Genomic DNA, 27,776 nt, shown 5'->3' with positions numbered 1-27,776 from the left:
CTGACCTCTGCCTTACCTGTGCACATGTGCACCCCCCCCACACACACACCCTGCCTAAATGACTTCTATAAAAAACTATAATGACTACTCCACATATAAACAAAAGGGCTAAAAATGAACTATGTGCTGCCAGGATGTGTGTAACAGAGTTATGGACACATTTGTCATCTGTATCCCAGCTGTCACTCAGGCTGTAGTTACTAGGTGACAGCAACATCGCAGACAGGCGAAAGATATCAGCCATTTTATTTGCATTCTGAAACTCAGTCCCAGAACCTTTGCAGAGAAGAATATCAATAAGAGAACCAATCACCTCACCAGAATCCAGAACAGCAAATAATACCAAATGCATCATTCACTACTTAGCACTCAATACCACCATCACATAGTAACCAGCACTAACCAGTACTACCCAGAATCCATCACTGCCAATACTGCCCAACAGCGTGTGTGTATGTGTGTGTGCATGTGTGTATGTGTGTGTGCATGTGTGTGTGTGTGTGTGTGCATGTGTGTATGTGTGTGTGCGTGTGCGTGTGTGTGTGTGTATGTGTGTGTGCGTGTGCGTGTGTGTGTGTATGTGCGTGTGCGTGTGCATGTGTGTATGTGTGTGTATGCGCGTGTGTGTGCATGTGTGTATGCGCGTGTGTGTGTGTGTGTGTGCGTGTGTGTATGCGCGTGTGTGTGTGTGTGTGTGTGCGTGTGCGTGTGTGTGTGTGTGCATGTGTGTGTGTGTGTATGCGCGTGTGTGTGCATGTGTGTATGTGTGTGTGCGTGTGCGTGTGTGTATGTGTGTGTGCGTGTGTGTGTGTGTGTGCATGTGTGTATGTGTGTGTGCGTGTGCGTGTGTGTGTGTGTGTGTGTGTGTGTGTATGTGCGTGTGCGTGTGCGTGTGCGTGTGTGTGTGTGTGCATGTGTGTATGTGTGTGTATGCGCGTGTGTGTGCGTGCATATGTAGGGAGGAACATTGCTGTGGCCATTGTCTCTCACATTTATACCAATGAAAGCTTTTTACCATTTGTCATTCAGCCCTCTATTCTGACGCAATGTCCATGCTTCACACTGCGTGTGTGTCAAGTATGGTGCAGATGCTCTCACACGTGGTTAAAGATGCCTCCTTTTTGCCTCCTGTCTTCCATCCTCTGTAAACATGGCATAAACACATAGACATGGATCTACACATAAAAAAATAAATAAAATAAAAAAATAAAGAATCCTGAGGCTGGGAGGTCTGACCTCCCTGCTAACATATGTACTCAGAGGGCCTGGAGATCTGCCTGCAATCTCAGAGCTAACGAGGAAGAGACATAGGCCCCCAGAGCAAGATGCCTACATAGTTTAAGGGAATTGGAAAGCTCCAGGTCCTCAGAGAGACTCTGCCTTATTCTATAACATGGGACAGATGGAGGAAGTCACCCAGTGTCAACTTGCACAGGCACACACATGTTTGTACACCTGCAAACACATGTGGACCCACACAGACATATGTGTAAAGAGAAAAACCATAGGAAAGGAAAAGCATGCTAAGGCTGCCTCATCCAGTTTGGGTTCTCGGTAAAAATAGAAGGAGAGTCTGTCTGTATTTTCAATTTCATTTACCCAAAGTCTTGCACACCAGCGAGATGGCTTGGGGTACTATTTAGGTAGACCACCTAAAAACATAGCAAAATGAAACAGAGAGTGAGCTGGGCTGTGGACTGCTCTACACCACTGCAGTGGAAAGATGACAAATGGGCAGGATGGTAGGTGGTGCCAAGGAATCCGTACTTACAGAGCTGGGATCATAGAGTGGAGCCAGTCTGGCACCTGATCTGACTTTCCAGGGTTTACTGTCTTATTTTTAATCAACAAATGTCAAATGTTTACTAGTGGGCTCCACTGTGATGTTTTTGTACCTGTGTTTGGCATGGGAAAATCAAGGCTGATTCCTGGGCTGTGTTTGCATCTTACTAAAGATCTGGCATAGAATGCAGCTTTATCTTCAGCTGTGGGTTCATCCAGGACATGAGGTTTGGTTTGTAGGTTTTCAGGGCACCTCTTTATTTTCAAATGGTTGCCCAGCAAAAATAAATACATGTTTGCATCTTTACCCACACTGGTTAAATGCAGATTCTTTTTAATAGTGATTTAACAGATGTATTTGACCAAATGTGTACCTTCTCTGTTCACTATAGACACGTGGCCATTTTTTTCAGTCTCAGTGATTTGTGTATCTTCTTTTCAGAGATGTCTGTTCGGATCCAGGTTTGTATAAAGAACTATCAGGGTTTTTATTTAAATTTTATTTATTACTATGGGGGGATTCCAAGGCATGTAAGTGGAAGTCGGAGAATGATTTTTGGAGTCTGTTCTCTTCTTTCATTGTAGGCTCCTAGGGTGAAACTAAGTCTTCAGCCTTGAGATCCTTGGGCCCTGTTACCATTCTTTGTAATGAGACCCTGCTCTCAGTTTCTACTGGGTGAGGCCATGCAGAAGCTTTGCATTTGGAGATGTTAAATTGCATTGGTGATCACTTCCAATATTTTTACAGCAGGGATTAGTTTTATGCATACAAACTATAATGGGTCTATGGCTAGTGGTAATTGTTATTGTTAATAACATCAATCCTATCACCTTAAGTTTATAAAGGCTTTCATCCTGATATATAAAGTTAATTACCCTAAAAGTTCTAATCGTCTAAATATGATCTGAAAAGAATAATTATCTGTGGTAACTGCAGAGGAACATTTAGCACATGGTAGGATAGCTGGAGAGAAGAGCATTTCTCTGCCTGACATGGGGAAAGCGATGAAAACGCAATTCTGGACCACCTGCTACTTGGCGAAGTGTCTCAGCACGAGGCTTTTAAAAATTAACATATCCTACATGATTAAAGCAGGAAAAGTAGGTGCTGATGATTCACTCATCTGTTCTCTGGGTTGCCTGAATACCATGAGTGTGTGTGTGCCAGTGTGTGTTCACACACTCGAGTGCATGCATGTGAATATGTAAATGTTGTGTCAGTGTGTGTGTGAGTGTGCGCATATGCATGCGCCCATGTGCATGCATGCCTGCATGTGTGTGTGTGTGTGTTCACACACTCAAGTGCATGCATGTGACTATGTAAATGTGTGTGTGAGAGTATGTGTACATGCATGCGCCCATGTGCGTGTGCGTGTGCGTGTGTGTGTGTGTGTGTGTGTTTGTGTGTGTGTACCATGTTGGCTGGTGAAATGATAAGACCTAGAAAACTGTAAAGAGTTTGGAAGGATTGTAAAGAAGTTTAGGGTAATGACCGGAAGAACAATGGGACGTGCTCATGGCAGGAGGGAGAACGTTTCGAAGTACTGCATGTTGGTGCTAAGTTTACTTAGTAGATACAATTTTAAAGGCCTGGGGAAATTTTAGGGAAAACATTCAAGGGTGGCTTGGTGCTAAGCACTCATTGCTGGGTAGCTACTCTTCTGATAGGTTTGGGGGAGCCTCCGAGGAAAGCAGGAACTAGACCCAGGAAGGACAATGAATGCAGGCTGAAGCTCCTGACTGAAGATTTCTGTGCAGGGTCCTACTGGTCCAACCCTCACCCACCTCAGGCCTCTTCCCCATGAACAGCAATAACCTCATGGCACAAAGGGGGAGTCACAGAACCAAATGCCTAACTTTCGTCTATGTTCTCTGCATCCATTCTCATTTGGGGGCTACAATCCTAATTTAGCAGGTAATGCAGGAGACATCTGCTCCCTCCACACAACGCATCCCCACAGCAACAGTTTTCTCAATGGCAGAGCCAGCTATCACTGAGTGTAAACACCAAGTCACTGTGTCACCACCCACCATGGTAAACTGTCACAACATAGCACAGCGCTGTCTTCACTGTGGCAGACAACACCCAAGGCTGCCTCTGCTACTTCAGGCACTTATTACCACAGCCCTTCCCCCTCAGCGTCAGGGATCCGTGTGTGCAAAAGGAAATCTAAACTTTATCAAACAAGTCTGTTTCAAGCAGACAAGAAAAAAGTTCTACAAAGCATCGAGTATACAAAGTTGGCAGAATGAACTCCCACAGTCCTGAAAGGGTATTCCCAGATAGACCTTCCAAGGTGCAAAGCGTTTTCAGAAACAGTGACACTTGGGTTGTGGGATCACCTGAATCCTGCCTTATGATGCTGGGATGGTATTATAAGTGGGCTGACAATCACTGACCACAGTCCCAGGCCAGCTCATGATGTGCCCTAGGGAAAGAACATGTTGCCAGTGTCACTTCTGTTGTTTCTCCTTGATGCCAGAAGGTTTGTCTTCTCAATGATGTAGCTGCAGTGAACCATGCCCTGGAGGGACCTTCTCAGAGCCAGGAAGCAGGGGCCTGGTTCTTGGCAAACAAACCTCCCTCCTGTGCTGTGTCTCCCTCAAAGACAAGCTACAGTTTCTGCACATTTGCAATTAGCAAGCTCATTCTGACTCAGCTTAGTCTCTTTCAGCTGATGGCAAAGAAAATTGTCATTTTCAAGCAGACAGACAAGGAGAATCAACAGAAAGCAAAAGCTTGTAATTCAAGTTTGGCTGGCAGGGCCTCCCAAATTGTCCTTAGGAGACATATGCTAATGACCAATTAGAAGGAAATGTAACAAACACATCAGTATGCAAGTGGGACTTGAAAAAAAATAACATCCGCATAGTTTTGTACCTAGACAAACCCTGGGTGGACCGAGAGCTCCTGATAATGATGGAGGATCCATTAACTTCTCACACCTTCACCACCGGTGCACCCTGAAGTTTTCCCACAGCATGTTACACAAAAGTCCAGTGGAGCCTACTCAAGAAGCATTGCACACATGCAGATCTGACATCAACCAAATACCAAGACAATTCCACAGCCTCATCTCAGTGGGATCCCTGCTCAGCCTGGGTACCTACCATTCCAGCTCTGCCTTTGCAGAGGTGCATTTGAAAAATGTGTTAAGAGTGGAGGCAGCAGAAGGGGCAGCCACCAACCCTAAGGATTTAGCATTCAGAAAACCCTAAGCTCCGTGGAATGATCATGGTTCACCAAGGTTACACACCAGAAAACTGTGAGCAGGAGCTGGCAGATAAGGGAGGGGATACTTTCAATTGGAGAGAAAATTTTTTTCTGACAAAATTTTAGACTTAGTGTTGAGTTAGTACAGTGTGGGAGGGGTACAGTTGTCCCTGTGCTCACAGGTAAGCATTAGGAGAGCCAGGGATGCTTAACCAGGAATGCTAAACACAGGATTGTCCCTTTAAAAGAAAGGATGCACAACCAGTTTTCTGTCCAGAAGAATATAAGGGAAAGTGGTCAATAACTTGGTGACCTCTGTGCTATCTGTGTGACCAAGACCACACCCCATCTTCCCCAAGACCCTTATCATGAACTTGTCAATTTATAGAACACATCTTTATGGAAGGTGTCATATGCACTTTACAAAGAGTTTTGATGTAGTTGGGTCTTAAGCCTTATTGTGCATATGGAATTGAATTTAGCATCACCAGACATTTGTTACCAAATTATGCTGAACTTAAATATGCCTAAAATAAACTACTCAGGGTCAGACTCTTCACCTCTTCACGCTAATGCTCACTACTGAATAATGTTGAACTGGGCTGCCTTCCTGCCTCCTTGCGATCCTGACTTTTTGGGCTGTGGGGGTCGCTGAGAGAATACTGACTGTATCAAATAGCTTAAGTACTTTTAGACAAAGGAAAGGAGATGGGAAGGGAGCAGGAGAGAAAGACTGATAAAGAAAGAAAAGAGAAGCATGGAGAAATACAGAAGAGAGATAGAGACGCAGAGGGATAGAGAGGAAAGAGAGAGAATAAGAGAGGGAAGGAGAAGACAGATGAGGAGAGAGGGAGTCAGAGCAGAAAGAAGGAGAGAACTTTTGAGCTCCCAGGATAAATGTTAAGAAGTATTAATAGAAGATATTCTACTCAATATTCTCTATGTAAGTACTACCAAGGGTTTTACTCAACCTGGTTTTTATTGTTTTGTTTTGTGGGGTTTTTTTGGGGGGGGGTTGGTTGAGAATTTTGTATATGACTACTGCACTTAAGTCATTTCTATTCTTCCTTAATGTCTTTGTGAAATGGTGATTCTTTTTATTTTCAGATGAAAGGTTTAGTCTGTGTTGTGACCTGAAAATGTGGCCTTATCGAAAACAATTTTTTTCTATTTTTTTATGTCATACAATTTGTGTGTGTGTGTGTGTGTGTGAATGCTCTAACTGTGAGTGTGGGTACACACATGCCAGAGCATGTGTGTGAAGGTCAGAGGACAGTCCTGGGTGCCGGTCATTACCTTTTAACTTGTTCAAGGTAGTGTTGCTTTTCTGTTATCTGCTGTGTCTCTCGCGCTGGCTGGTTCATGTCTTTCAGAGATTCCCTGTCTCTATCTCCTATTTCCTTGTAGGAGTGCTTGGCTTACATAGGTTCGCACTTATGTCTGCTTTTACATAGGCTCTGGATTCAAACCCAGGTCATTATGATCGTGTGGAAAGTGCTTTTACCAACTGAGCCATCATAGAGGCTTCTTGATATATTCTATATATAATGTAATATATATATATATATATATATATATATATATATGTATATATATATATATGTATACATGTAATATATATATATATATATTGTATATATATATATGTATATATATATATATATATATATATGTATACACACACACATACATATACACACACACAATGCCATTTCTACTGGTATTTTATATACTTGCCAATAAGTGGACAGATAGTGCATCAGGCCCTCTAAAGTCCAACCTCGTTCACAAGTTTTAACTACAATGATTATGGCCACTGTCAACTACAGAACTTCTCTACTTCTTCACACCACCTCATCAATGAGACAAAGCCTGGGTTGTAGCCACCTCAGGTGTGACAGACAGATCCTACAATTCTCAGTGGCTTCCATCCCCTTGGACAAAGGCACAGCAGCCCTTGGTGATTAAGTACTCAGATGAGTTAGCAGACAGTACCCTCACAAACAGGACCAGAGGCAGATGTGTACACAGATGGGTTCAGGTGGGACTGATCCACACAGAGCTGCACAGGGCAAGGATCCAATAGGCATTTATGATTAAAAAACAAAGCAAAACCCTCACGAACCTAATCAGCTTGTGGCCAGGCTGTGGGTTTTATAATATCCCACACCTCAGATATATATAAATATTTTCATAGTGAAGTAAATTAAAGACAGCATGTGTCAACAGAAGTGGCAGAATACAGTCCTAACATTTTTTTATCTGTTAAAATAATGCAAAAATGGACAATCAGGCCAGAATTAAAGATTCAGAAATGTTGACCTGAACCCAAATCCTGAGGTTACCCATCCCACAAAACATCCTTTTTAGGTAAAGCCCACTCTGGTGTGATTGTCTTTCCTGCTACAGTCCTCACTCTGACCCCAGCTGTGCAGTTCGTTTACACTCAGCAGCTGCAGAGGCAGTGGGAGCCACAGCCCAGTGCCCACTGCATGAAGAAGCTAGACTACATTCAGGAGAAACACCCTGGCTGATCTGAGGCCTCAATACAAGGCTGGTTATATGGGAAAGGGTCTGTGCTAAAGTGCCAAGAGTGTTTGACTTAGGGCAAGTAGTGAACATGGTAGAGGCAATTGTTCAGCTTCTTATAATGGTGAGAGCCAACACACTGACTAGAAACCTTAAAAAGTTTAGGCAAGGAGACAGTGAAGTCTTCATGAGACTCTGTAAAGACTGGACACATTTCTGGGAATACAGAGAGCCAAGCACATGCTAGGCAGTGGGCAGGAGGTTGACGCATGCTCTGGTTGACCTCCAGGCACTGACTGTAAAGAAATAAGGATGAATGCAGGCTTATGAATGTGAGGCAAGCTCCCACATGCACAACACCACAGCAGGAAACATTGGTTCTGTGACTATCCAATCAGAAACCTTTATAAAATCCTAGCTGATCTTCGAGCTAGCCAGGCCTAGATACCAATGTCCAGAAACTAGAAAAGACACTTCCAAACTAACAAGTAACAAAACTACGTTTGCCCTAGGTTTTTGTGACAGTGGGGAAAAAAACCTGGGGGAAAAAAAAAAAAAACAACTTAAAGAGGAAAATATTTGTTTGAGGTAAAGTTTTCAGAGACTGTGATTTCTAGACAGCTGGCTCTACTGACCCATTACAGAAGCATCATGGTAAAAGAGTGGGCAGAAAAAAAAGGTACCTGCTACTCACTAGTGAGGGATGGGAGAGAGAGATGGGGAGGCAGAGAAGCAGTAGAGAGAGAAAGAGAGGGAGGGAGAGAGAGAGGAAGAGAGAGAAGGAAGAGGAGGAGGAGGAGGAGGAGGAGGAGGAGGAGGAGGAGGAGGAGGAGGAGGAGGAGAGGGGAGGGAGCAGGGCTGTTATCTCATGGCAGCCAGGGAGAGAGATGGGGGATAGAGAGGTGGGATGGGGAGAAGAGAACAGAGATAAGTGAAGACAGAGGAAAGCTGTTAACCTAATGGAAGCCATGAAGCAGGGAGACGGGAAGAGATACACAGACTGGAGAGGAGAAAGCTGCTGCCCATAAGGAAGAAAATGGAATTTAGGTTTCAGTTCCTTCGGAAATTCCAAAGAGGCTCAAAGTAGAGTATCATTTAAAAATCTTAGAATTCACATCCAGAGAGCTACGTTAATAAAGTTAAAAAAAAAATCAAACCTTTGCACAGTGGTAGCTGCCCCCTAAAGTGCGGATCCATCAACCTCAGATCACAATACCCACAGCCTTCCACAAGCAAATCCAGAACCCAGAAAACTGCATGTTACTAAATGTGCAAAGAGACGATGTGTAGTGGAAACTTCTGATTTCATTGGAAAGTCAGTTGTGTTGAGTGATGTTTTGCTAAAGCAGACATGTGAAGGAATGTTTCTCTGAAGCAGACACAGGTGAAAGGATGTTTCAGAAAAGCAAGTGCATAAGAGGATGATGAAGGATTCTTCAATAATGACATGCAAGTGTTAGTTTGCATTACACTGCATTGTTGAGTTCTATTGTTGTGACTTTACAAAGAGAAACGCACCAAAGAACTTCTCATAAGATTTCTGTGGCTTCTTGCCACTTCCACGGACTTAGGATGACTGGCAGAGTGATGTTAGCTGATACAGACTCATGTGGAGTTTTGCTAAGACAGACTCGCACAGTGAGGCAAGACTTATGGGAAGATATATGAGGTTTAGAAAGAGTACAAATAGAATTCAACCAACAGGTACAAGGACTTGCATAGCTAGCTTTGCAATGCTTCTTGGTCTCGAGTCTTTGTCTTCTCTTCATCTTTGCTGAGCTTCACTTTCTTGACAGAGGCACAGCAGAGAATTTCTCCTGGTGTTCCTGCTGGTTCAGGTCACTCCTGCTGACTCGTGCCAATTCAGTGGCGGCCTGGCTGTTTCTTCTGGATCACACCATTGCAGCTGATTCATGTTTGCTGTCCTGACACTACTGAACTGGACTGCTGGTACATTCATGAAATGTTTGTGAGTTGATTTAGCTGCCATTGCTGATTCCTGTGAACTGAACTGCTGATTTCCTGACAATGCAGATTGGATTTGGAAAAACAACAACAACAACAACAACAACAACAAAACAAACCTTTTCTGAACAGGTCCATTTCTCCTATATCCTAATAACCTTTCTTTTCCACTACTTTTGGTGGGTGGTGGGCTAGAAGAGAGGTTAAAGCATTTTAAAGCCCTTATTAAAGTAGGTTTTGAAAATTTTAAGCCTACAACTATGTATAATGAAGACAGCAAAAGTCACCAGAAATATGCAGAGTCAGCTGTATTCTGGGTGTAACAAAGATCTCAGCATCGCAATCATAAATATGATCAAGGGTATCATGAATGAGAGGAAAGGAGTCGCATCAGAGGTGTCTCCATGGTGATAAGCAATGGGGATATTCTAATTCTGAAACTACCTAAAATTAAAGGAAAAAAATCACAGGATGGTCTTAGACCCAGATTGGACATAGCTGAAGGAAGTCATAGACTTCAGAACAATCCTAACCTCCCTGTGTCCCTGTGGAAGATGTCGTGTGTAAGAGCAGATAAAATAGGAGGAGGAGCCAGCACATTAAAATCTACATTGACATCAAATGGCAGATTTAAACAATTATGATAATTAAGAGCATTAAAATTAACTAATGTGTCATCAAAATTAAGGCAATAATGAGAAGATACCCAGGGCAGTGGGAGGCTGGTTTAAATGAAGTAAGATTAGAAACCTTGTTTGTAATAAGAAATTGGTCACATTTCAATGTATTATTAAATATATTTATAAAATGTCTGCAAAGAAAATGAATATAGTATTTTAATTTTATACTGCTGTTTTGTTGTTTTTTAATCCAAGAGAAGAAGGTTAAATAGGGAGCATGTAGCTGCATATGACAGATGACTAGGGAGCTGCAGAGAAGCAGGAAACCCCAAGCACATCCAACACCATCCTGGTGATATCTGAGACTGAAATTAAAATGGAATCAAAAATTCAAATATCAAAATTGTCAAAGTCGACACCTCACTTTAGTCCTGACTTACACTCAGTAGGAGGGGCAAATGTGAACCAGAAGACAGGAAAAATTGTATCTCATGCCAATCAAAAGGAACCTGTAGCGATACCTTAACATCAGGCCAAGCAAGTGTCAAAACAAGAAACTTGCAATGCTACCAAATGGTACCACATGGCAAAGGGAAAACACCTCTTTAAAACTAATAACAAATAAGGGTGCTATGAACATAGTAGAACATGTGTCCTTGATATATGTTGGAGCATCTTTTGGGTATATGCCCAGGAGTGATATCACTGGGTCCTTAGATAATACTATGTTCAATTTTCTGAGGAACTGCCAGACTGATTTCCAGAGTGGTTGTACCAGCTTACAACCCCACCAACAATGGAGGAGTGTTCCTCTTTCTCCACATCCTCGCCAGCATCTTTTCTGTCACCTGAGTTTTTGATCTTAGCCATTCTGACTGGTGTGAGGTGGAATCTCAGGGTTGTTTTGATTTGCATTTCCCTGATGACTAAAGATATTGAACATTTCTTTAGGTGCTTCTTGGCCATTTGCTATTCCTCAGTTGAAAATTCTTTGTTGAGCTCTGTACCCCATAGCTTACAAGTACTGAAAGAAATGAGTCAGGCTTTACACAGAAGCAATAGGGTAGGGGCTTGATTATTGCTGGTATAACAGCTTTAATTACATTAATTGCTAGCACCACTGCTTCTGCAATTGCTGTGACATGAGAAGTTAAGACAACTACTTTTGTTAATCATTTAGCAAAAAATGCTTCTAATGTGTTGAATACACAAGAGGATTTAGATAGGCATTTGGAAGAACGGATTGATGCTCTTTATCCTATTCAAATTATTGGAAGGAGGTTCAGAATTTAAGGGTAAGGGGCCATCTTGAGTGTCATGCCAAATACCATTGGATTCATTTTAGTTCTAAAATTTATAGTGGTAGTCATTATAATTAGGAAGAAGTTTAAAGACACTTGCAGTGTATTTGGCATAATTCTAAGACCTCTCTGGATGTTTTAATATTACATAGTGAGTTTATGAATTTCAAGAATGCTGCTCTGCTGAGTGTTAATGTAGTAGATACTGCAGATAAAATTACCCATGGCCTGAGGTCAGTATTTCTATTTTAGTCAAGCTTCAAGAAAGGCATATATATATATATATATATATATATATATATATATATATATATATATATATATATATATTTAGCTTGATCATGCTAGCCCTTTTTGTCCTGGGATATTTTTATTCCTGTCCATCATGTTAAAGCTTGTCTTTAACAACATCAACATGTTGACAGCCAAAGTACATGGCTTGAACCTGAAAATGAACACCCAGAGTTATTAACAAGCTAAGGACAGGTAAGATTCTGCACAAAGGCCTACCAACCTAAGACAGAAGTGCATTGCTTTGGATAATGCATATTCCATGATGGGTAAGGAAGGCATTCTTGTCAGAACGACCTAAGACAGGCTCAGTCTTGTTAATGAAATAAAAAAAAGGGGTAGAGGCAGAGAGCCTTTGGGGTACTTGGAAAGAATCTGACATGGGCCAAGGACAAGGAAATGGGCTGCTTGCCAGGAATATGACATTGGCCAAGGACATGGAAGTAGGCTTCAGGCAGGAATCTTATATTAGGCTTGAACAAAGAAGTAATTTCAGGCAGGAATCTAAATATTAGGTCAGAACAAAGAAGTAATTTCAGACAGGAATCTAAATTTTAGGATAGTACAAGGAAGTAGGCTTCAGACATGAAAATAACTTTGGGCTAGGACAGGAAAGTTGTCTCAGATATTTTGGTCATCCTGATAAGCCCTTAGAAACAGTGATCACAGGAGTGTTCATGTAATTGTGTTTAATGCCTTGCTTGTTATTTGACTATTTGTGTTTATTATCTTGCTTGTTCCTTGACTATTTGTATCTATTGAGTTGCTAGACCCTCAACCTAGAACTGACCTTAATACATGCATGTAATTAAAATGGTATAAAAGCAAAAAGAAAGAGGGGGGATAGGATAGAGAGATTCTAGGAAGGGGAAATAGGATGGCATCTAAAATGTAAATAAATAAAATATTCAATAAAAATCTAATAACAAAATATGCCAGCCAAAATAGTGGAAATTACCACAATTCTCTTTTATGAAATTTACTGCAGGCCTGTGGGTATATATGTGGCAGATTGTCCTGATTGTTAAGTGATCCAGCCTCCTGTGGGCAACACCAATCCATAGGCTTGTCCCTTGGTTGTGTAAGCCTGAAAAAAGCTAAGTGACAACAAGCAAGCAGGTGAGTTTTAGTTAGTAAACTAGTTTTAGCTAAGGAAAGAAAAGGACCTCTAATACAAGATCACATGTTTTAATATCTAGCATGTCTTAATAACAGAAGAGCTGTAGGGTAAAAATTCACAACACATTATCAATTACAGTGATAAATATGCCCCAGAGAACTCCAAATCCATTTGTTAAAACCAAATTCCTCTTACAAATGTCCTTTAACTAGATTATTTTTCTTATGTTGAATTGCCCTCATCTTTAAAACGCCAAATGAAGCCTAACCCTCGAATTTATTCCATCTTGTCCTTCAATTATCAAACATTTCAGAAAAAAAGTTGAATGATGTACAATCTGTCAGACTCGGAGACCCACAGACACTTCACTCCGCTTACAGTGATCATCCTGGGGACCTGTCAGCTCAGCTGTTTATGTAGCTCCACGCCCATAACTACAAATAACTTATATTCATGCCAGTTCAAGAAAGTGTATTTAAAAGCATATTAACTGTCAATTAGGAACTATAAGAAGTTTATTATGATGCAACTTGTCTCCCAATGTTTTTAAAGTACCTCTGTATGGGGCTGGTGAGCTGCAGCCAGTTACCCAACCCAGCCCTGAACTTAGTACTGACTGATCCATGATCTACAAATAGAACTTATATTTTCAAATTTTGAAAAAGTTGAAATGAAAAGAAGCATTTGTCTGACATATGATGTGCAATTATTATTGTAGTGTCGGTCATAAAGGGTTGGCTGGAGAACTGAGCTGTCTCCTGTAGGAATTATCTGTACCCAGCATACTCAATAGTTTTATGTCAATTTAACACAAGCTGAAGTCATCTGAGAGGAGGAACCTCAATTAAGAAAATGTCTCTACAAGAACAGGCTCTAGGCAAGTCTGGGTTCCACTGAAAACAAAACAAACAAACAACAAACAAACAAACAAACCCCAAAATACAAAACCCAAAACCAGGCTGAACAAGTCAAGAGGAGCAAGCTAGTAAGCAGCAGTCTTCAATGGCCTCTGCATCATCTCCTGCCTCCAGGTTCTAGCCCTGTTTGAGTCCCTATAACTCCCTTCAGTGATGGACTGTGATGTGGAAGTGTGAGCCAGACAACTTGTGCTTTGTGTCATGATACTTCATCACAGCAATAGAAACCCTAACTAGGACAGATGTTGTCAACAGGATAGTCAAGTATTACAGTGACATGTTCTTTTGAGGAGGAGAATGAGGGGACTTTGAGACTTTGGGCTGGAAATACCATGGGGTGTTCCAAGTTTGGTGAGCTGCTCCATGGGAACTTGGAGATAAGAATGTTGAGAGCAGTGCAGTTGATGGAGGCCAGCATGTGAGGTTTCAGAGGGAAGTTTAAAGACTCTACTGGAGCCATTGTTACTTTGAATTTAGATTCTTTGGTTTCAGTCAGCTGGAACTGAAGGATCAGGTGTGAGTAATGAGATACCAGACTACTAAAAAAACTTTGATTTGTTAGGATACTCAGTGCTGTTCATTTGGTATAGAGAAATTAGTGGTGATTAAGAAGAGACCAGCATTGTAGAGGTGAAATCTGGAAAGTGTTTCCTGAGAGGCAGCACACAGTAGCTGTGTTCCATACATGGCCAAGGTTGTGCCTTGTGCTGGCAGCTGAACTTGGTAATCTGAGTCATACAGATGATGCTGGCTTTGAAGGGGTGAAGGAGTTACGGAAAGCAGCTGAAATTTGGACCTCTCTGGCAGGGCTGGAGGCCCTGAAGAGATCCCAGAAGAGGCTCCTGGTAAAATTGCAGTTTATTGAACAAAAGACCCCAGCATTTTGAAGATGCTGGAACCAGGGATGACCACCAAGAACAGCAGCAGCAGTGGAATGGAGCAGAGTCAGTTGGAGCCGAGAAGACAAACTGTTCTGCAGAAGGCAGAAATGGAGAAGTGACCCAAGTCCTTCGGAGGAGCCCAGAAAATTATAAGTTGATCACAGACATTAGAAATTGTATTATCTGCACTGCTGGGAGTTTAATTTTGCTTTATTCCAATTGTGACTGCTCTAACTCTTCCCTCTTAAAGCAAGAAAATATTTCATTTGAATTTTACAGGAGCCTACAGTTGAGAGATTTCAAACTTTTAAAAGAGATTTTGGATTTTTAAAAAGACTGGATATTTTAAAGGGTGAAGTTCTAATGTCCTTGAATTTGTAAAGACTGTGGGACTTTTAAAGTTGTTTTTAATGTGAGATCTTGGGGATGAATACAAAAGGAAAGTCTTGGCTTAGCAGTGATGTGTTTGTGTCTGATTGACAAGGGGTCAATTGTGATGGATAATTTTATGTCAACTTAACACAAGCTAGAGTCATCTTGTGTTAGCAGGCATCCTCAACTGAGAAAATGCCTCCATAAGATCTGGCTGTATAAAAATCTGTAGATTTTCTTAATTAGTGTATTATCTTAATTAGTGATTCATTGTGAAGAACCCAGCCAATTGTGAGTGGTGCCATCCCTGGGCTGGTGGTTCTGGGTTCTATAAGAAAGCAGGCTGAACAAGTCAGTAAACAGTACTCCCTCCATGTCCTCTGCATCAGCTCCTGCCTCCAGGTTCCTGCCCTGTTTGAGTTCCTGTCCTGACTTTCATTGGAACAGCAATGTGGAAGTGTAAGCTGAATAAACCCTTTTCTCCCCAACTTGCTTTCTGGTCATGCTTTTTCATCACAGCAATAGAAACCCTAACTAGGACACCTGGTTTATGCTTCAAGAACCCAGTTAAATGCTTGTGGCTCAGACCTGTAGCCATGATGCCTCAGATATTCAAGTGAAATACTTTTCTGACTCATCTGACAGAGAGAAATGAGATGTGTCTATGGAGGTCAGTGGCAGGGTTGGTTCTCATTCAACAAAAGAAATTTTCTGTTGAAATTCTCAAAGTAATTACTATTTGTGAAAAAATTAAGGCAATTTGAATATTACAAGAATACCAATTTGGCCATAGTTGTCTCCCTATATCTGAATCTGATCCTAAACTTAAATTTACCTCTCCCCCCATAGCTACAAATATAGTGAATTTCTGACTGTATGACAATTGCATTCTCAACCTGCAATTACTTTGCAAGTTGTATGAACTGTCAATAGCTCCCTCTGGGGGAGGAAAAGGCTCTTTTATGTGAGTGTGAGTGGCCACTGGGCAGTGGCTCATACCCAGTGGATCACCTCACACCCATAGTCATAAAGGCAACACTGACAGAACTCACTGAGCAAAAAAAAAAAAAAAAAAAAAAAGATGTAAAAGAAGACATGAAGTTGGAAAGGAGGCATGATGAGAGGAGTTGGAGCAAGGGTGTGGAGTGGATTTGATCATGATGTATTGGATACATGTGCAGACATTTCAAAGAATAAACTGTAAAATGTTTTACGACAACTTGTTTAGCGTTTGGAAGAAACTCTAGGTGAAGTCTGAATGATTTGTGGATTAAAATGTAAAGGTAAAGCCCTATGAGGTCCACTAGACAAATACAACAAATACGTATGTACTTTTGGACTAGGGGAAGCAGTTTTCAACATGATAGAACAGGAATGCGTTATAATGGAAAAGTAAGAATTCAGACTAACAGAACAAAACATCTCTGTCTACCAAGAAAAGGAGAAAAAGAAAAGCCCTCAGCTAATAGTATTAATGCAAACACCAAATTTACAAGAAGATATCTTAACTATTGATCAATAATATTAGTTAAAACCATGATAAACTGTTAGAAGAATTATATTCACAATACAGCAGATGAAGAAGCATGCAGACTGGGCCAGCTGAGACGTTTACAGAAGCAGCATCACATCGCTTTGATGGGGCGCTGGTTTTGGAGTCACTGCCCTTTTCTGTCTCTTGGACTGCAAGCTTTTGTAGCTTCCTACAGGGGACATTTTCCCCATTGGTCAGAATCCTTCAGCATAAGAAACCTGGCATTGGCTTTCAGGAACAACACTTACATGAGACGCTCTTGTTTTTATGGGTTTACATTTTGCCACACCTCATCCCTCTCAGCGTCATTGGCTCATTCATGAAATGAGAAGTTGCAGGTATTGTAAATTAGGGAATCATATAGAAACAAAGATGGAAAATATAGTGTTCATAGGAGGCTAGAGAGATGCCTCAGCATTTAAGGGCACATATTGCTCTATCCAAAGACCTGAGTTCAGTTCTCAGCACCCTTATTGGGCAGCTCACAAGTGACTATAGCTCCTCCTCCAGAGATCTAATGCCCTCTTCTGGCCTCTGCCTGCACTGCAGTCTCATGTGTAGATACCTTCCCCAAAACACACACGTTCACATATTTCACAACACACACACTCATTCACGTGTGCGCACACACACATATTTTACACACACACACACTTTAAAAATAAAACGAGCTCTTTAAAACACAACAAAACAGCTGGTATTTTGTACTAGGTATTTTCTTCAGGCAAAGTAAATGCAACACAGGAGAAAGCACTGTGTCAAGCTGATTTTGTCTCTCCTTGGAGGCGTTAAATCAGCAGCACAGCTTCTCAGCTCAGTGCTCCTCACAATTTTCTTCAGCCCACTTTCTCAAATATACTGTGTTCATGGTAAATGCTTAGACTATTTCCTTTTTTTTTCCAGCTGACTCCAGTTGCTTTCAGATTTATGCATTTCTGTGGAATATATAAGCAAAATGTAAAAAAGATTTTAAAATATGGGCAAAACCAATTTGGTTTGAGGAGTTCTTGCAAACTCATTCATCTCCAACCCTCATGTTATTTACCAAGTCACAGACAGATCTTCCTGGTAACATCAAATTGCCCTTTAATCTGTAGTTGGGGCTTCTCACTTGGCAGGAAAAGCACCATCAGCCCAGCCCAGGCACTTGGTGTAGGGATGAAAAGTGAAGTGGACTGTTAATGACTCGAGGTCACTGAGGTCTAGAGCCAGGGTCTTGGTTATAAAGATCATTGGTTGTGTGTGTGTGTGTGTGTGTGTGTGTGTGCGCGCGCGCGCGCGCACATGCACGCACACAGAGGTTGGAAAAGGGATCAGATTCCCTGTAACTGGAGTTGCAGGTGGTTGTGAGCCACAATATGGGCACTGAAAGCTGAACTCAGACCTTTTAAACTACTGAATCCTATTTCATGCCATTTAAAGATATCCTCATCATATCCAGCTTTTTGTTTTGTTTTGGTTTTTTTGTTTTGTTTTTTTTTTTTGTTTTTTTTTTTTTTTGTTTGTTTGGTTTTTTTCGAGAAAGAGTTTCTCTGTGTAGCCCTGGCTGTCCTGGAACTCACTCTGTAGACCAGGCTGGCCTCAAACTCAGAAATCCACCTGCCTCTGCCTCCCAAGTACTGGGATTAAAGGCGTGCACCACCACCGCCCGGCCATATCCAGCTTTTTAAGGCAGAGTTTCTCACTGATCCTGGAGCCTCCATCTACAGAGTGCTGCATAGGAGATGGACATTCTGCTTTCTGAGTAGTCCTGGCTGAGTTCTCTTCCCAGGGAGAAGTGCTCACTCTGCATCTCAGCCTCATGCCACTCACAGCAGGCACGGTCAAGCTACCAGTCCCCCAAAGCTTCGTGCTTCTGTCATGTAACGAGAAAAGCCTCTGGAGCCCCCTGTTCTGTGGAGTATGGGCTGCAAGGACAGAAACATTATTACTGGGGGAAATTTTAACCTGACCTCTAGTGTCTGTGTTAATTTTAGCTGAGTCTGACGAGAAATGTTTGGTTGTGAAGCTTCTAAGTTTCACAGCACTCCCTCAAAATTAGGAGGGGTGTGATCTTCTGTCATCCTCCACAAACACATCACCCTCAGTTCTAGGTCTTCTGTGTGTGTGGGGGGGCATACATGTACACCACACACACACACACACACACACACACCACCACCACCACCACCATCATCATCATCTGTTCTAGGTGTACACACCTGTACATGTGCATCAGGAAGTCTGTGATCAATGGTGGTATCTTCTTCAATCACTCTGTTACCCCTCCTCCCTCTTTGAGACAGGGTCTCTCACTGAACCTGGAGCTCACCAATATGGCTTGGCTGGATTGCCAGTGAGCTTCAGGGACCTGCCTGTCTCTACCTGTCCAGCACCAGGACTAGAGGGCTGTGGGGCTATGCCCAGCTTCCTTAGATTGTTAGTCCCAGAGTGCCCCACCTGTAGTTCTGAGCGTTCACCTCTGAGCCACTTTTTTACATTTAAAGCCAGAGGCTAAGACTTTGCTACAATGAACATGAATGCTATGCTTGAGGTACAGATGATATCAGAAGCAGAACCTTCTATAAGTGGCAAGGAAACCTCTTTAATCCACCCTCATGAGATATTCTATTTAGTATCCAGTTCAAGCAAGTTTTACAATCAAATTATAGGATATACTATGTGAGTGTAGCTTCTAGAAGTGTAAGGGACCATCCTAGATGAATCCAATGTTTTTATTGGCTTCTTTCATCCCTATGACTGGCCATGAGGACGACACAAGAATATGAAGATCTTCCACAGGGTATTCTGGACAGTGCATTCTTTTTATGCAGAGCAGCAAAATCACCAACATCCTGTATGTTTGCAACACACTTAAGGAATGAGGCTGGGATGAAATATTACACTAAAGTAATTCCTTTGTGGACCATCAGATTATCTGTTCTTCAAAGCTGCCCTCTGCTCATGCTGACATTTTTCCTTGAGAGCATTTGGTTCATCTAAGCTGATTTATATTTAAAATGATTACTGACAGGGATAAACTAAGTTGAGAAAAGAAGGTTTGAATTTTAATGTGTGAAGTAAAAAAAACAAAAACAAAAACAAAGCAAAGCAAAACAAAACCCCCATACCTCTCTTCCCCATACCCCTCTTCCCTCTCTTCCCCATACCCAGGAACTGCCAGAGGTGTAACTCTGAATTCCAGCAGAGGGCAAACTCAGCCTTATGGTTTTTTTAGGTGATTGTACAACACCAGAAAGAGCCTTCCTATTTAAAACAATGTTTCTGACACTGGTTCATCACTGCTGAGGGCCACAGAAACAATGTTTCTGACAACAGTTCACCACCACTGAGAGATGCATAAGCATTTATGTTTCTAGTCATTAACCACTTGGTTGAAAAAGGAGGATGAAGGAAGGGAAATAACAGAGAAGAGCCTGTAAGATAGGAGCACAGGGCTACATCACTGCACTGCAGGAAACCATCTTTTTCTGCACATCTAACAAGAATAAGTGGTACATTCACACCACTTGAGCCAAGAGAAGGAAGCCATTTCTGCCTTTTTAAAAAATTCCAATGTCATTGCCCAAAATGCCATTGACTGGTGATTTTGTGCAGAGTGGGTACTTGGTGGTTATAGGATGAACATGTATGCAGTCTGCCTTGTTACTAGGTAACCAAACATGACATGTAACATTGAAATGTGAAACTGCTTATTTATTATTTTATGTGTATGGGTATTTGCTACATGTATGGCTGTGTACCACATGTTACCAATATATGACTAAAATTCTTAAGTTCCAGTAAATGGGGTTGCTGAAAGTCAATCTCAAAGTGTTCTCTCATTGTTGAACTTCAGATGATTTGACTCAAAATAGATAGAAAATGTTGATGTAATTATTTAAATTGGTGGCACCTGATCTGTCTTGTGATATGGTGCCACCACGCTCCCTACTAGCCTAGGCCTAAGGCCATGAGTGGCACAGCCACTAGGCTCAGGTGGCCAGAGACACCGGCCCTGCCACCCACAAGATGCCAGCGTGGAAGTGGCTCTGCCAATCTTCCACACTGTCTCCACAAGGTTGGGCTGAGCTCAGACCATCCCACCATCCATGTGGTACCTGGTAGAAAATGAGACTCTAATGCTTAAAGATTAATCAAAGGCTTTATATGTTTGATAATGCTCAATAAACAAGATGCCCACACAATTGGAGGTGTTTCCCAATTAACTAACCTAGATATAAGTTGTTACCCAGGACTGCTCTGGTACATGCATGGTCATCCATGGCGCCTACCTCTCTCTGTCCCCTCTGCTCTTCCTCTTCCTCTCCTTACTCCTCCTCTTCCTCTCCTTACTCCTCCCACCTTAGCTCCTCCTAACTTTTGGGGAAAATATGCCACTACATATCACCCTTCCTGAAAAAAAAAAACCTTTCTCTCAAAACACATTTAGAGCACAACTATACCAATTTGTATCAGTAATGTACAAGATAGACCTAATACCCAGTCCATCATTTTCACTAACTAAAGAGAACCTCTGTCATCTCTCCTAACTGAAAGACTTAGTTCTGAACCTGGCTTATGTCCTGGCTTCAAAATGAATGTCAGCTGAAAAACATCCTCTCAAATCTGTTCTCCCAAAGTAAATAGCCTGGGTTGGCTATGAGACTACATATCTTCAACCCCATCAGAAATCCAGAATGGTTGAATTAACTGAAATTGTGGGAAGCACAAAGCATAGCTTCTATAACTTAGCCAATTTATAGAGACTGCTGATTACCTGGACAATTCCTTACTTCAAAACGTTGGAGCATCTGTTCTTCAGCCTTCTGGCCCAGAATCATCTGACAGACCTAGTGATGCAGAATTGTTAAAGGCTGGTCACTCTGTCTTGGCAAACATAATCAGTCGACTATTCTACAAGTGTGTTCTTTACCTAGACAGTAGAATGTCTATAAATGAAAAGAGGTGATTCTTGCCTAGTGGCTGTCTCCCCACAACTGGAGTAACTCCAAAGATGCTCAATTTCTTCTAGAATCCAAGACAGGGAAGCTGTCAGGAGCAAATGGGTCCCTAATCAAAATGAATATACAGAAATGTTTGTAATGTCAACTCTGTAGACTTCTGACATTTTTGAAAACCAACTATCTATGTAAAGCAATCTGGACTGTTGTCCATTAACTCCTTTCGGCTACTTCTAATTAAAATCTAGAAAACACCCTAACAGTAAACTCAGAGCCATGAATTTGCTATAGTCCTTTAACTCACAGGCTAATCATCTCAGATTAGTTAAAAAAAAATTAAAGAAGGACTGGGTCTAAGCCATATACCCACCAATTTTGACTCAATAGAAGAAAATATACCAATGAAAACTTTAAATTTGTACAAAATAAATTCTGTACCAATGTAAGAGATTATAACTTCAACTTTGTATCAATTATAAAGATTTCTACCAATGTCAGATGTATCTATGTAATCAATTTTAGCTATTTTTCCTGTTCCAATAAAGCCATTACTTTTCTCTAGAAGGACAGCCTAATATTAACCACCTCAGTCCCCAAACCCAGGGAATTGGGGTGCCAACTCTTCATTAACTTCTTCAAGGTGAAATTGGGTGTTGAGATTTTAGAAGAGGGGCAGAGAGAAAGGTAAATTGATAAGCCTCTGATGTCTGTGTCTTCACTGCATCCAGCTGAAATTCCAGGACATCAGAGCTTCGAGCAGGTCTGCTCAGCTTGCTTGATGAGTAGATAGACCAAGGCTGTGTATTCTACAATATACAATTCTCAAAACAAATTTTTGTATCAAGATAATTTTTTGTTTGAATTCTGGAATTTAGTCTTCTGGTGGACTGCCTCTGTCATGTCTAATCCATATAACTCTGGGAGGTAGAAATATCTTAATCATCTCTTCTGAAAACACACAGAAAAAAACTTTTTTCCAAAACAGATTATCCTTGAGCCAGTAACCAGAACAACCTTTATCTTGACCTCTTTCCCAGAGGAAAAATATAACCACAAAACTGAAAATCACACCCATCTTGAAAATAAAATCAGTTTAATAACTAAAATACTGCATGTACCTATTCTTAGGCCTTTCCTATTTTCCCAAGCAGGAAATGCACCCAGAATTCCTGTGGGGTCCACATTAGACAGAACCCGAGTCTCCTGTGAGGCAATATAACTTTAAATCATCTGAATACACCTGATTTACACTATCTTTCTATTCGGCCCTCTGCCTAGAACAGTTTTTTACTTATACCATCTATCTGTTTGGCTCTGTACTCCAGAGCAGCGTCCACTTACACACTGTACTTTCTACTCTAGAGTCAGTGGCAATTTTCCCTATCGAAGTTCCAAACGACAAGTGAAAATCCCCACATGATTTGGACAAATCTGTTTTTAAATCTTTCCTAAAAACAAATAATCCCTATATAGTAACTTTATACTTAAATCAGTAACTGCTCCACAATGGAGTCTTATTTATTTAGCTCTCTTGGCTAAAATTTATACCTGTCTGTCTGTGGTTCTGTGCCTGGAGCCACAGACAAATTTTCTCTACCTCTTTGTTCCTAACCACAGGTGAGATTCCTCATGTGAATCCGACAAAACTGTTTCTAAATCTATCTCAAAAACAAATAATCTCAATTTTAATTCACAGTTCAAATCTCTCTGTTCTAAATGTAAGCTACTTTCTTCTTAACAAAAAGCAACCTGTGTTTTCTCACAGCAGGAGAGCTCAGCTGTAGTTTTTTTTTTGTTGTTGTTGTTCAATGTTCCTGTGCTGAGTCATGTGACTTATCTCAGCACTTACTTAAAAAAAATATACAACTTTTACTCTTAGGTGAAATGACTTAAATTTCTACTGAATTTGTACTAGACATTGGTGAATTCGTGCCAGATGGTGGAGAATACACCTCTGCCACTCGTAGCCTCAGGCTTAGCCTAGTCAGGAACGTGGCTGCTCTGGAACACAAGCAAGATTATGAGCCACTGATTTAAATATCTCCCCCAACAAGATAAAAATCTGCCCTGGCCATCTTACTGAGCACAGAATGAAAGACGCCATAAATCCTGACATACTGTAAACTCAAAGGGGGATGGCCTCAGCATCAGACATGGTTTGGCAGTAGCACAGAATTCCCTAGAAACACGTAACAGAAGTCAATGTGCAAAAGAACACCTCAAAAATCAGATGTGGCTGTGATCACAAGAGCCATCATGATGAGGCATTTCAGCAACAGATGCCAGCATGTCCCTCTCGTGGGAAGCAGAGCACTCAGGCGTGTTTTTGTTCTATCATGAATGAAGTGGGACATATATTGTAAGCAATAGAGATCTATGTCAAGTGCCTTCTCAGTGAGCTGGAGGTGGCAGAAGAGTGGCAGCCCTCAATTGACCTCAGGCTAACATCCATGACACATATATTCTCAATCCTCTCACCCCCTTAGCCTGTATCTGTGGCCACCCAACTAACCTGCTTGCTCCTGTGCTACCCACTACAATCCATCCAGTGGCTACAGACAGAGGAACTACACAGAGTTGCCATGAACCCATCTCTCCCCTGCCTTGGTTTCTCCTCTAACTCCTCGAGTGACCTGGTTCCTGCTCACTGGGCACCCAACTCTTGAATGAACTGTAGTTTACCTCTCTCTACTCTCTCTGACCCAGAAGTCTGTAAACTACACTCACACACCCAGTCCTGCTCACTACCCTCACTACCTGCTGTGCACAGTCCTGAGATGAGCATGGTATGTATGTTTCTCAATGATTGAAAGCAAGTCAAAAAAAGGAGACTGCTTTATGGCATATAAACATTCTCTTAACATGTAAATGTTAGTGTCCATGAAGAAGATTTTCTGCAAGACCACACCATTGGCTTCTGAGCCATCTGTGGCTGCTTTAGCTTCACTAGAGCAGAGTCATCATGGTACAGCAAGCTGCAAGGGACAAAGCACTTCCCCTCACCCCCAGCCCTTTGCTTGTGAGGTGAAGAGGTAGCTCAGTAGTGGAGTATTCTCCTGGAATGTACAGGAACCTGGCTTCACTCTCAAGATTAAGGAAGAAGAAGGAGGAGGAGGAGGAGGAGGAGGAGGAGGAGGAGGAGGAGGAGGAGGAGGAGGAGGAGGGAAAGAAGAAGAAGAGGAAGAAAAGCAAGAAAGGTTTGGGTACCATGCCCCAGCCTACATGGCCTGGCCTTTGTTCTTTTTCAGCTCAGTTCCTCCTTGTTACTTGCTGGTTTCCTAAATCTTAAATGTCACTTCTATAGGAAGCTTTTTTTTTTTGTCACTGTTCTCTGTGAAAAGATACTATGACTATTGCAACTCTTTATTTTTAAAAAAAACACATATTTAATTGGGTAATTGTTTGCAGTTTCAGAGGTTTAGTCCACTATAATCGTGGCAGGGAGCGTGGAGGCAGGCACTCACGGTGCTGAAGGAGTAGCTTATAGCTACATCCTGATCTCCGGGCAAAGAAAGAAAACTGGGTCCAACATGGGCTTTTGAAACCTCAAACCCCATCCCCAGTGACACACTTCCTTCAACAAGGCCACACCTCCTGATCCTTCTCAAATAGCTCCACTTTCTGGTGACTAACTCAGCATTCAACTATATGAGCCTATGAAGCCATTCTTGTTAAACCACCAGCAAAGTTGTGGAGCTTCACTGGCTACTCCCCTGAGTTCACACCCCCATGTCTTCTTAATGGAAACCAGGGTGGCCTTTCCACATGGGGTCCCTTCTTCTTCCACAAACAAGTCTGATGAAAAGCAAGATGTCTCTGCTTGCTTGGTGTCAGACTTCACACCCAACTCATGCTCATTCTCACACACAGCAGATGTCCCACACCTTCTCAGAATGACTAACTCGATATTAGGTAAACAGTAAAATTAATTGAAAATTTATAGATATTGGTCCTGTTAACATCTTTGTGCTCAGTTCATTTTTAGTTTAATTTAGTCTTCAGTGTGCTTATTTTCTCTACTGTGATCTGCAAAACATAAAAACAAAGTGAAATCTTACAGAAAATGTGTGTGGTTGCAGCACATCAAACATACACAGCATCAGCGTAGAAAATGCTGGCCCACTTTCTTCTTCATGGCAGGGTCAGCATTTAACTAAGTAACTTATAGTTTCTTTCCTGTCTAACTAAGTCATGTATGTATAATGTGTTATATGACTTTGTTATCTCTGGGCGAGATGCTGCTTAAGACATAAGTCACTGAGCTGAGAATGAGATAAAATGCCAGGATGGGTTAATTCTACTCTGTCCAGTTCCCAAAGCCACTGCTTGCAAGCAGGAGCACAGGGTGGACCAGTGCTGTAACTTCTAAACCTGTATGCAGAGAAAAGCAGCTTGCCTTCACACTTGGTTCTATGCTTTTCTTCTCCTTTCTGCTCAACTTGCTCAGCTTCTGCTGCAAGAATGGCTAAGGAACACTTCCTTGCAGTATACAAGTGACGTGGGCTCCAGAAATTCAGAAAAATGTGCACCAGTCTCAAGAATGTCAATAAGGGAGTGTTGCTAGCCTGTAAATCATCCCAATTCATCAAACACGTGCACTGGTTAATTGTGTAAGAACAGATGATTAGGTGGGATTTTTCTGGGCAGATTTTGTTGTGATAAAGAACCAACGTCCACCCTTTGGAGCCTGGGAACCCGTCTATCCTTCTCCAAGGGCCGAGCAGCACCTCCTAAGCTATGGGCTTCACTGAGGGCTCTTGTCTCAGAGCTAAAGCTAAGCATCAATCCATGGCCACCGATGGTGGGTTAAATTAATATAATTGAAAAGGGTTTATGCAATTTAATACCTGATTAAAGCTGTAACCAGGAGACAAGAGCATTATTGCTGAGATCAAATCCATTTCGACTCACTTTATTCCAGAGTTTCAAAAATACATAATGAAACGGAACCTGGGCTCTGACTTGAAAGGCTGTCCCTACATCAAAACATACACTCTCACTGTGTCCATCCCTGTACATGCTGATGGCAGGACACACTGGGCTGCTGAGTCACTCCAGGTTACACCGAGGAAGGACAGAGGCCCTGGAGCTGTAAGAGATAGTGCAATCTGTCTTTCAGATATCCCCAAGGAATGTCTGGACCAACCTTCTTCTGACTCTGAGATGTGGCCTATAATGTTTGCAGGGAGGAACTGCACAGTTGAGCTTCAGCAGGAGAGCTGACAAAAAGGGCCATAATTTTCTAAGTAAGTTTGCACTTGGTGCTGGGTTACATTTGTGGCTATACTTTTTACACTTGTGTTGGGCTACATTGTGGATGTCCTCGGCTACTTGCAGCCTTGTAAACTGAGACCTGGGACATGCCCACCTGGACCACAGACCAGTCACCTCGTTCTACTCACATCCTAAATCTGCTACCACAGTGAATCTGTGTCCTTGAGGCACATAGCACGGCTTGTCATGGACTGGATGCTCCGTACATAAACATGGTATTACTATTTGACCAATTTTCTTTCTTCTTGTCTTAACACATTTAATATGTTAACATACAGAATTTGTTGCAAGCCTTCTCAGTAGAAAACCTGAGAAGGTGGTTTTATTGTGACCATTTTGTAGCTTTTTTACAATATTTTATGAAGATCATTGTTTTCTCGATTTTATTAATTTGAATTATCTTTCTATTCAATTCATCTGTTTAGCTATTAAATATATTTGGAGTCATAACAGCCATGAAAAGATCAGTTTACATAGCAAATGACATTGCAAAGGTACATTCTCAAACATATTGTCAATGCCTTATTTCTACAGTTTGTGATATTATCTTTGCATAAGTTTAAACAGGGGTTTTGGCTCTGACTAGATTTGCCTTAGGGAAGCTACACAGGCTGAGCTTCTGACTAAGGCTCACTTTCCTAGAAACCAACATTCCTTCTGTCTTAGTCAGTATTCTATTGCTGTGAAGAGACACCATGATAAGTCTTATAAAGGACAACATTTCATTGGGGCTGGCTTACAGGTTCTGAGGTTTAGTTCATTATCATCATGGTAGGAAGCATGGCAGCATGAAGGCAGATGGTGCTGGAGAAGGAGCTGAGAGTTCTACATCTGGATAGGCAGGCAGCAGGAAGAGAGACACTAAGTTTGGCTTAAGCATTTGAAACCTCAAAGCCCACCCTCAGTGACACACTTCCTCCAACAAAGCCATACCTCCTAATAGTGCAGCTCCTTGGTGACCAGCATTTAAATCCATGAGCCTATGGGGGCCATTTCTATTCAATTACCACTACCTTCTCCTGCTGCAATGTCA

The 27,776-nt window shown here is 41.7% G+C and overlaps 1 protein-coding gene across 1 annotated transcript in view; it reads right to left on the bottom strand.

Annotated features, from left to right (window-relative positions):
• The window catches only part of Dpp6 (dipeptidyl peptidase like 6), an 859,276-nt gene that overhangs the window by 772,153 nt on the left and 59,347 nt on the right, over nucleotides 1-27,776 (bottom strand). The window lies entirely within an intron of this gene.

Source organism: Arvicanthis niloticus, chromosome 15, assembly GCF_011762505.2.
Source record: "Arvicanthis niloticus isolate mArvNil1 chromosome 15, mArvNil1.pat.X, whole genome shotgun sequence".
In the NCBI taxonomy this organism is placed as follows: Eukaryota; Metazoa; Chordata; class Mammalia; order Rodentia; family Muridae; genus Arvicanthis; species Arvicanthis niloticus.
Note: the sequence above shows the minus strand (reverse complement) of the source record. Positions and strands in the feature narration are given on the sequence as shown.